General features: G+C 33.1%; 1 protein-coding gene across 1 annotated transcript in view; it reads right to left on the bottom strand.

Moving 5' to 3' along the window:
* LOC136835874 (rRNA 2'-O-methyltransferase fibrillarin-like) overlaps positions 1 to 12,500 on the bottom strand; it is a 25,651-nt gene that overhangs the window by 910 nt on the left and 12,241 nt on the right. The window lies entirely within an intron of this gene.

Genomic DNA, 12,500 nt, shown 5'->3' with positions numbered 1-12,500 from the left:
TTTACAGACATTGTTCTGCGTCGAGTGGAAATAATAAAAACCATCGATTTTGCTTGGAATGTTTTTACAGTCAAGGTCTGACGTTGAGTGGAAATAAATAAATGATTTTGCTCAGAATGTTTTTCCAGACATTGTTCTAACGTCGAGTGGAAATGAACAGTTTTTTTATTTTATTGAGAAAAATAGCATTTTTACAGATGAATGACGTTTTGGAAATAAAAACCAACGTTTTTGCTTGGAATGTTTTAACAGTCAAGGTCTGACGTTGAGTGGAAATAAATAAATATTTTTGCTTGGAATATTTTTCTTTCTCTTTATTAAACTCTCTCTCTCAATGAATCTTTTTAATTTGTATTGGAGAAAAATAGCATTTCAGAAGAAATGGTTTTTGAGCAACAAGAAACTGTCCTTGTAAGATAGAATGTACAGATAACATAAGTTACCCAAGTTTCCCCCCTCTCTCTCTCTCTCTCTCTCTCTCTCTCTCTCTCTCTCCCTCAATCTCTCTCTCTCCCTCTTTCTCTCCCTCAATGTCTCTCTCTCTCTCTCTCTTTCTCTCTCTCAAACTCTTCTTTCTCTTTCCTCCCAATCTCTCTCTCTCTCTTTTTCTCTCCTCAATCTCTCTCCTCTTTCTCTCTCTCTCTCTCTCTCTCTCTCTCTCTCTCTTTCTCCCCTCAGTCTCTCTCTCTCTCCCCTCTTTCTCTCCGTCAATCTCTCTCTCTCTCTCTCTCTCTCTCTCTCTCTCTCTCTCTCTCTCTCTCTCTCTCTCTCTAAAACCTAACAATCCCCAAACACTCTTTTTTTTCAGAAGTCAAAAAGACCATTTTTTAAATTTCCTTATCCCTAACTTCTTCGCTAACACCATCATATGCCAGATGAATCCTAACCCATCTTCCCTTCATCTTGAAAAACAGAATCATCTGTCTCAGTCTTACCCACCTACACTTCCACTACAGCGAGATCTGAGGATGAATAACCAGAGGGTATCTGGTCAGAGGATTACCATTCCTCAAGGAACCTTCTGAGATTTATATCTGTTTATAATTCCTACGGAGCTCAGAGACCGCTGGACTGTGAACTGAAATGAGTATGGAACTTAGGCCAAAGGCATAGCACTGGGATCTATGAGATCAATCAGTTGAAACTGAAATTGACAACAAAAAAGGTTTGAAAGGTGTAACAGGAGGAATATCTTTTGCAGCTGGGCTATGAATCAATTGTTAGGAGTTGGTGGAAAGTAATGTGGAAGAGAGAGAATATGAAAGGAGGTACAGTAAAAGGAACGAAAGGGGTTGCAGCTAGGGACCTAAGGAAGGCACTCTGCAATTCAATAACCAATCGAATATTCTTGTATTATTCCAGGTCAAAAAGTAATTCATTTACATTAAGAATGAAGACTTCAACGTATGATTGAGTAGAGGTCCTCGTCGTGCCCTGCACAGCCAGCTGCCTGGCCAAATACAAATAAGATTATTGTAAAGATTAAAACTCGATTGAGCTTTATAAGGAGAAAGAAAGCTATCATAGAAAACGGGAAGACGGGGAAAAATTGCAATGGGAAACTAAAGAAATTTGAACGCGTCTCGCGGGTAAGGTTAAAGCAGAGATATCGAAGAGTTTTTATTTTATAATTCTGGACCAGCGCCTTTTTTCGCCCTACGTTTCTTTTCTCATCAGATAAAAAAGGAGTAAAGAGTAGACTAAATTCGGAACGTGCTTTTGTGTACATACAGTTTTAATACTAAGCGTTTGTTGAAGAGTTTGCCTTTTTTTTTCGCCTAATAACTTTTGCAAACAGTCCTTGTTTGGAAAGGTTTCTCCCGGAATTGTTTCTTTAATAAAAATAGGTTCGTATTTGTTCGTTCTTGTTGCAGATTTTTTGTTGAATAAAAGGAATATGATATAGGCAAGAGTTAAACAGTAAACTAAGTCAGTTGTATATAATTATAGAAGTATAATCAATAATATATATATATATATACATATATATATATATATATAATATGTATATATATATAGATATATATAAAATATATATATATATATATATATATATGTATATATATATATAATATATAAGTATAATCAATTATATATATTTATATGTATATATATAGATATATATAAAATATACATATACATATATATATGTATGTATATATATATATATATATATATATATATATATATATATATATATATATATATATATATATATATATATATATATATATATATATATATATATATATATATATTCATATATATATATATATATATATATATATATATATATATATATATATATATATATATATATATATATATATATATATATATATATATATATGTATATATATATCTCTCTCTCTCTCTCTCTCTCTCTCTCTCTCTCTCTCTCTCTCTCTCTCTCTCACATACTCAAAACATAAAATCAAAGAAAAGATAGTGTCGCATTTTCTCTGCTGTAAAATTCTCCCACTCTAAAAAAAATTTAAAAAAAAGCAAAACACGAAATTCAATACCAAATGAAACGTGAGGACTCGGTGGTTACTGCCCCGTAAATCTCAAGAATATTTATACACTTTAATTACAGAGAGGGCCAATGAATATTCCCGATTGATGGCCGCGTCCCGGAATTACTTTCAGGGGACTGTCATCTGATGGCATTCAATTTTCGGGAGGAAATTAAGTGGTAATAGAGGTGTGTATTTATACACACGGATATGTGTGTGTATGTATATACATACACATACACATACACACACACACACACACATATATATATATATATATATATATATATATATATATATATATATATATATATATATATATATATATATATATATATATGTATATAAAATTGTGACTCTTCATCACGATTGAACATTTCAACTGAAAGATGAGACCGCTGCCAACCAAACCACATAAGTAGTGGCTCGTGTGGCTTGGTTGGTAGCAGTCTCGTCTTTCAATTGGAAGACCTGGGTTCGATCTGATGTGAGTCAGAAATTGATTTCTGTTCCACACGTGATTGTGTGTTGATTATTTCTATATATATATATATATATATATATATATATATATATATATTTATATATATAAATAATTTATGTATATAAATTTCTGACTCAAAGCAAGATCGAACCCAGGTCTCTCAACTGAAATGCCAGGGGGCGCTACCAATTGACCCACAAAAGTCACAGAAGAAGTTGGAGCCTGAATACTTCTGTACCTGAGGTTTTTCTAGAGCACAATGCCGCCTACCATACAGCGAATTTCGCCCAGCTTCCCGACCCACCAGTTACCCAGGTGGTGGAACATTTCATATGACTTATCCTTGCAGGGTGAATATGATGGAACTAATCAACACATGATCGAACCCCAGTCTCTCAAATGAAGCGTGTGTGTTTGTAACATGTTGTCGACATGTGTTTACGACATTTTAAGAAGTGGGACGTTTCCAAAAAACGAGATATAGGCAAAAAACGAGTTCTTTGCAAATATATCGTATCTGGGTCATTGGTCTATATCAAAGAGTTCGAACTTCCAAAAATTCTCCTGAAAAAATGGAAAAATTGTTTCGCGAATGCAAATTAAAGCTGAGATCGCTCACGATACAAAAAAAAAAAAAAAAAAAAAAAGGCGTTTTAGCCAAAGATGGACGGAGTCCCGATTTACTGAGGATAAAAAATATCGAGATTTATTTTTTTAGGTGAGAAAAAAATCAAAATTCAGAAAAATTGAAAAGAAAGATGCAGAGGTTTTCAGAGGCAGAATTTAAATTTTTTATTTTTGCCATTACATGATGTCTATAGACAGATTCTTTGTCTGTCCGTACGCAATTTTTTCTGTCCGCCCTCAGATCTTAAAAACTACTGTGGCTGTAGGGCTGCAAATTGGTATGTTGATCATCCACCCTCCAATCATCAAACATAACCAAATTGCAGCCCTCTAGCCTCAGGAGTTTTGATTTTATTTAAGGTTAAAGTTAGCCATGATCGCGCTTCTGGCAACGCAACAGCACAGGCCACTACAGCCTGTCGATAGTTTCATGGGCCGCGGCTCATACAGCATTACGAGTATACCTAGACCACCGAAATATAGGTTTGTTTTCGGTGGCCTTGATTATAAGCTGTGCAGAAAACTTTATTGCGCCGAAAGTTTCTTGGCTCATAAGACACTTTTTGCTGAAAATCATTCAATTCACCCTAAAAAATATGACAGTTCAAAAGACTAACAGATGCTGACTATCTGGATAGTTCTGAAATCATTTCTACATTTTCTTCTTTTGCAGTTACTTCTCTCTCTCTCTCTCTCTCTCTCTCTCTTTTCTCGAATAAGCTGTAACAATCTAGCCAAATCACACACCGAATACGTTCGCAAAGTAACATGAATGATAAACGGCTTCACTGGAATTCAAATCACAGAGATATATACATATACAATTCCTATGGTTAATATATCCCATACATTAAGGGCTATACTGTCCTACAACGCCATCTACCATTCGAGATAACGTGTATTATGCATCAGCCAAGGATGTACTGTGAAGTAAAGTGCTGTTTGGTACAGAGGCGATCTTCTGCGTCAGAAGCTGAGGAGATTCTGGGAGAGGAATATAATTAAAAGGACATAATAATATTATTCTTTGTGTATGTATGTATGTATGCTTGTGATGTTATATTATGTAAGAAGAGATACTATATGGTTTTCGTTGTGATAGGTTATAGAATATGTGTGTTTTCTTGTATGTGTTGTAAATTGTTGTAGTCTTAGAAATATATATATATATATATATATATATATATATATATATATATATATATATATATATATATATATATGATTTTATATATTATTTATATATATATATATAATATATATACATACATATATATATATGTATGTATCTCGTATATATATATATATATATATATATATATATATATATATATATATATATATATATATATATATATATATATATATATATATATATATATATTTTTTTATTCTTTTTCTTTTCTCATGTGTTAAGTTACACCTTTTTGTGGTTTGTCTTATGTCTTGGTATATTTTAAGACTTACCACACACAGATAAGAGTAAGATTTAATCCTAACTTTCAAAGAACGTGATAAGATCTTCACAGTCTTCATTATTCAGGAAGAAAAAAAGCTTCTGGAAAGTCGAGTTATTAAAATGCATCGGTGAAATTTACAGCATAATTTTGAAGATTTTAGAAAACAATAAAAAAAAAGAAAACAGACACAAATTGAAATAGTCTCTCAATTAAGAATGGAATGGAATACAGAATTTAGGACAAAGGCCAAGCACTGGGACTTATGAGGTCATTCAGCGCTGAAAGTGAAACTGAGAGTAGAAAGCTTGAAAGGTGTAACAGGAGGAAAACCTTTCGCAGTTGCAATCTGAAACAAGTGTTAGGAGAGGTGGATAGCAAGATGGAAGAGAGAGAATATGAATGGAGGTACAGTAAAAGAAATGAAAGGGGTTGCAGCTAGGGGCCGAAGGCACGCTGCAAAGAGCCTTAAGTAATGCCTACAGTGCACCGCGTGAGGTGTACTGACGGCGCTACCCTCCTACGGGGAGTCTCAACGAGCATCCGTCACAAATTCGTATAATTCATATAATGTAAAAATAATGCCAAGGAATTAATTATTATTATTATTATTATTATTATTATTATTATTATTATTATTATTATTATTATTATTATTATTATTTCAGTAGATGAAGCCTATTCACATGAAACAAGCACAGCAAAGGGGCCATTGACTTGAAATTCAAACTTCCAAAAAATGTTGGCTTCAACTCCCACCTCAGACCCCACACTGCAGCAGTAACTGACCATGACACAGAGCCAGTGATTTCTCATCTCGGGGAAGACGCGAACCCTCGACATCTGAGTGGCACGCCACGACACTAACCAACCACCACTGTATGCCAGCGGACCAGCAAAAAAAAAAAAAAAACGAATGTAAATAGTTTTTACGTAACTGACAGATCACAAGATAAGATAATAAAAAAAAAAACATTCCTAAATAAAAATCCAAAGCTCATAGAACCATCTTAATATTCGCCGACAACAGAAGATGGGAAATATTCTACTATATTTTTCGTAATACTCGGATGTCACTTGCAAGATTATCGCGTCATCTTCTCCGGCTCGAGATCCATCTCACAAAAAAAAGGGGGAGGGGTGAGGCGGCCGCCGCTGGCAATAGGCTTAAGAACAACATGTAAATAGTCTTGGGAATTCTGTCAGAAAGAAAATAAAAATAGGTTTGTGCGGAGAGGGATTCTTGTCCTCGAGAGAAAAACGGCATGTTTTCCGCTCCGGAGAGCGTTAAAGAATATATATATATATTCTCCTACCAGCGATATTGAATATCATAGCGCGCAGTGCCTTTCTTTTATTTCAGAACTGCGATAGATGGTCGTTTCAATAAATACACGAATAACTTTGTTTTCTTTTCAGAGCTACGATAGATTGTCGTTTCAATAAAGCATCATCAAGTCACTTGGCTCTTTGTAAGTAAAATAAACATCTATCAATCTTTCTCCTTGAGGTGGGGACTCTGGCTCTTTTGTAGCCCGTAAAATAAACAAATGTATAGTTTTCTGAGCTGATATGTGAAGATTTTCTTGGCTAAGGTGGTATCATTCTGATGGCTCGGATTGCTCCACTGCAAAAATCCTCTAACTCTTCATCAGTAGCCGTGGAATCAACCTAACGGTTCAACCAACTCAGCCAACAAAGGGCCCTAACGGTTCGAAAAAACCCGAGAGGTTCAGTAGGAGAACAGGTACCACTGGCCATGTGTCATAGGCATTGGGACCAGTTCCCCAACTGGGTGTCGGCCTAAGAAACAGGAGATCAGCGCCTGCCCTATGAGCCTACAGAGGCCCAAGAGGAGTTTAACTAAAAAAATAAATTTGGAAATATTTTTTTCTTTATTTTCAAACCACTACATACTTAATATTCAGTCTCACTCTCCTCTGAAAATCTCAGATATCCACCTTTTATCTTTAGTGGCGTTAGATACAACCAGTTTATGATAATTTATTAATAGATGTTATTAGTTTATTGTGGACTGTAATGGTGTATGGGTATAGTTGACTCTCAAGATATTCTTAGATTTAGTATTCAATATAATTATTTTCCAAAAACACAAAGCAACGCTTATGACTTATTGTTCATTTTATAAGTGATGGTTATATATATATATATATATATATATATATATATATATATATATATATATATATATATATATATATATATATATATATATATATATATATATATATATATATATATATATATATATTTATATATAAATATATGAGATCCAGAACATATAATAATATACTTATGTATATATATATGTATATGACATCCAGAACCTAACTACTTAGGAGAGGCCTAACTACCTCCTGCTGAATAAGAGTTATTGTGTTGTTGGCAACTATAGCGGTGCCAGAAGCACGATCGTCACTAATTTTAACCTTAAATAAAATAAAAACTACTGAGGCTAGAGGGCTGCAATCTGGTAAGTTTGATGACCAGAAGGTGGATGATCAACATACCAATTTGCAGCCCTCTAGCCTCAGTAGTTTTTAAGATCTGAGGGTGGACAGAAAAAAAGTGCCATCTTTTACAGATAACAAAAGAGGTAAATCGTTCCTTAAAAACAAGATAGAACGATATTCATTTGTTTTTAAGAAAAGCCTCGTTATCTCGGAACATAAAAGTTTCCTCTGCTCTTTTTTTAAGGTTTTTGTGTTTCGTTTCCACTAGAGATGATTAAAAAAAATATATAAATAAGTAAAATCCCAGAATGCCGTTCTTAAAGATATATATATACATATACATTTTAGTTCGGTGTTTCTGCACCAGCCAAAGTGGAGAGTTATCAGCTGAGTTTTTTTTTCCCTCTTTCCGTTTGCATTATTTTTATTCTCTCTTCATTTTTATTACTTCCTTTGTTTTATTTTAAAAGGAAAAAGAGTTAATTCTTACGCATACTATTCATTTTCCTTAACAGAACTGGATCATTCTTTTGCAAAATGCAATCTCTGGAAGATCATCCACGCACTCAGGAAGAAATTGTTTTTGATCAAGGCTGAGAGAGAGAGAGAGAGAGAGAGAGAGAGAGAGAGAAGAGAGAGAGAGAGAGAGATCCCCGGCAATGCAGTCGTACATCATAAGTCTTTTCTCTCCCTAGATGCCCTGAACTTTTAGCAGAGATCCTACTGGCTTCCTGCATTGACTGTTGTGTGAATATCCTCTAGAAATATTGCCGAGAGAGAGAGAGAGAGAGAGAGAGAGAGAGAGAGAGAGAGAGAGAGAGAGAGAAGGGGTTTCTGTGAAAAATAGGACATTAAAGCAACATCATTGCTAGCGTTTACCCCTTTTCTCTAAAAATATTGGCAGAAGAGAGAGAGAGAGAGAGAGAGAGAGAGAGAGAGAGAGAGAGAGAGAGAGAGAGAGAGAGAAAAGTTGGGCAACATAAATACTAGCGTTTATCTGTGAAAATAGGACATTAAAGCAACATCATTGCTAGCGTTTACCCCTTTTCTCTAAAAATATTGGAGGAAAATAGGAGAGAGAGAGAGAGAGAGAGAGAGAGAGAGAGAGAGAGAGAGAGTTTCTGTGAAAAGTTGAATGTTAAAGCAACATAAATACTAGCGTTTACCCTCTTCTTCAAAAATATTGGAGGAAAATAGGAGAGAGAGAGAGAGAGAGAGAGAGAGAGAGAGAGAGAGAGGAGTTTCTGTGAAAAGTTGAATGGACATAATTAGCGTTTACCCTCTTCTTCAAAAACATCATTGTTTCTGTGAAAAGTTGAATGTTAAAGCAACATTACCCTTTTCTTCTTAAAAATATTGGAGGAAAATAGAGAGAGAGAGAGAGAGAGAGAGAGAGAGAGAGAGAGAGAGAGAGAGAGAGAGAGAGAGAGAGAGAGTTTCTGTGAAAAGTTGAACGTTAAAGCAACATAATTACTAGCTTTTCCCTCTTCTTCAAAAATATTGGAGAAAAAAGAGAGAGAGAGAGAGAGAGAGAGAGAGAGAGAGAGAGAGAGAGAGAGAGAGAGAGAGAGAGAGACTTTCTCTAAAAAGCTCTTCGAGAATCTTTGTCCATCCAATAAATACATTTAAAAATACTGATTATAAACAAATAGCAGATGGGATAAACAAAAGCATTGTTGTCAAGAATACAGTAATAACCAAGAGAGAGAGAGAGAGAGAGAGAGAGAGAGAGAGAGAGAGAGAGAGAGAGAGAAAACTCTCACCTAACCACCCTAAACGTCCTCCTTAGGAACCACATTCAAAAGTTGAAAAAGGCATTTTATCACTCCCCCACAAAAAAAAAGAAAAAAAAAAAGGAAGGATTCTCCTCGTGGGAATAAAAGGAGGGGCATTGTCTTTTGTTCCTGTCGCATTCAGGAGCAGAAAGAAAGAGAGAGAGAGAGAGAGAGAGAGAGAAGAGAGAGAGAGAGAGAGAGAAAGAAAGCGTCCTGGGGAAATAATAATAATAATGAAGAGAAAGTCATTTGACAATCCCTTTTGTCCTCTTGTCCTCTATATATGGTTTAGTGTCACGAGGTGATTCTTGGTTTGAAGTTAAGTTAGTGTTTCTGGTCGTAGGTATAATAATAATAATAATAATAATAATAATAATAATAATAATAATAATAATAATAATATTCATCTAGGAGGCCCGGATATATTTGTATGGTTAAGCTTAAGAGAATAATAATAATAATAATAATAATAATAATAATAATAATAATAATAATAATAATAATAATAATAATAAATAATAATAATAATAATAATAATAATAATAATAGTTATCTAGGAGACTCAGGCATATTTTTAAGGTTAAGCTCAAGGAGGATAATAATAATAATAATAATAATAATAATAATAATAATAATAATAATAATAATAATAATAATAATAATAATAATAATAATAGTTATTAAGGTGAAAATTAAGAGGAAGAGATAATAATAATAATAATAATAATAATATAATATTATTATTATTATTATTATTATTATTATTATTATTATTATTGTATTATTATTATTATTATTATTATTATTATTATTATTATCCAGTGGAAACGTGTTGCTTTTGCGAAAGAGGCAGGAACCTGATTACGACCAAGGAAGCAGATATCCTATACATCTCTCTCTCTCTCTCTCTCTCTCTCTCTCTCTCTCTCTCTCTCTCTCTCTCTCTCTCTCTCTCTCTCTCAATAGCATCGTCTTCTACTCAATCTTCGTACGTGCTAACACCATCAGGGATTCGGGCAGAGACTAATGATTTCCGCCGTGGGAAGATTTCGTGAAAATATTTTTTCCATTTTCCGAAGACGTGAAAAAAAAAGACGGGAAAATTAAGGTAGGTTTTTTTCCCACACCTTGGAAGGTTGGAATAAATTCTTAGACTGATGATATTTGTGGGGTGTGGGTGGATAATTCTTATTGTTCATTCTTTTTTATTGTGGGTTTAATTTTTTTCATATGGACTTCTGCTGAGAAATGTATATTTTTCTTATTTTTCAAACTTGTATTTTTTATTTCATAAATAAATATCAAAACTGAAATATATATTTGTTCATTATTTCATTAACAGACCGAAATTCGAATAAAAAAGTTTTATTAAAAATAAAGGCAATTTGACAACTTATTAAAATATTTTTTTATTTTATTTATTATTCTATCTAATACATTATCATTATCGTAAATTTGTGAAGAACTCAAAGATATTCAGAAATAACCGCAGAAAATAAATTTAAAATTCAAATAAAATTTCCTATTAAGGAAATATTGGCAACTGCAGATATATTACCATCCTTTTTTTTCACTCAACCTCAAACATTATCATTATTGTATATTTGTAAAGGACGCAGAGATATTCTTAAATACTGCAGAAAATAAATTAATGTCATATTAAATATTTTTCTTCCTGAAAAAATCTTGAAATAAACTTATCGTGAAAGAACAAAAATTTTTGAAGTGTCAAATGACAATGTTGAATGCTGAAATTTTATTTGTAAGAGGACATATAAAACTGTTATTTTTTTCCTTGACACCAGAAGATACTCAACACACAGCTTTATAAAGATTATGAAATAATGTACTGATATGTCTTTCTGTCAGACAAACAAACAAACAGATATGGATGAATATATAAACCTCCTCCACGTTTGACAAAAACGTCAAAAACATACGCATACACACAAACACAGTCACATACACATAAATATTCTCCGTATCTAGTCCTGCCTCAAATATTTGAAATACTTTTAAATACTTCACAATCTTACTTAGATACCTGATCGAGAAACAACGCAAAAACAAACACACAGACGTAAAAAAAAAAAAAAATAAAACAAACCTACGCTCGACACCTCAAGAAAAAACTCACAAATAAACAAACACACACACAAAACTAAGACTCTTTTTCTCTCTGTGAGTTTTGAACGGGCGAAGAAGAAGAAGAATGTCGGGGATCGCTCTATAAGTCTCCAGAGGGTTAGATTGAATTCTCACCCTCTCTCAAACTTTCCTGAGAATCTGTTTTGACTAAAATTCTCACTCGTCCGGAAAAGAATGAGAAGGTAGGAAGAAAGGAAGAAAGGAAGGAAGGAAGGACCTCTCACCATTCGACAGTTATTCACTTAGAAAGATACAAAGATCTTTCAACTGAAAAATCGCTGATAAAGAAAGTCATTAGAGACAAAAAACAAACATTCACACACACACACATACACAAACACACACACACGCAGTCATCTCTACCTCAGATGAAAGCCAAAAGACCATCATAAATTATCAAAGACATAAAAACTAAAAGGAAACACATAACTGCCCTAAAAGAGATGTTGGCTTATCCACGACAGAGAATGGGAGAACCCAGTCTGTGTTCTTCTCGTATTTATGGGGCAATAGAGAGGACTGACGTCATGGGTACTATTTTTGGAAGCGTCTGAAACAAGTTTTTCGTTTTTTTATTTTTTTTATTTATTTTTAGGTAAAGTGTTGTGGCGTTGTGACATTATGATATTAAATAAACTATTTTATGTTCGATAATAATAATAATAATAATAATAATAATTTAATATATATATGTGTGTGTGTGTAACGTTGAGTCCGATCACGGCTTGGATGGGTTGCCACCAAGCAAGGACAGATGCTCTCAGAGTAAAAGTCTATTGAACAGCTTAGGAGTAGGCATGGCTAGCAACCCCATCCCATAAATGCTTGCCGTAAACCTGAAGTATATATATATATATATATATATATATATATATATATATATATATATATATATATATATATATATATATATATATATATATAAATATATATATATATATATATATAAATATAATATATATATAGACACAATTACTAAAAAAAACTAATAATATCTTCAACAAAGTCGTTACCCTTTT

The sequence above is a fragment of the Macrobrachium rosenbergii genome, chromosome 55, assembly GCF_040412425.1.
Source record: "Macrobrachium rosenbergii isolate ZJJX-2024 chromosome 55, ASM4041242v1, whole genome shotgun sequence".
Taxonomy (NCBI): Eukaryota; Metazoa; Arthropoda; class Malacostraca; order Decapoda; family Palaemonidae; genus Macrobrachium; species Macrobrachium rosenbergii.
This window is presented reverse-complemented; position numbering and strand designations above follow the sequence as displayed.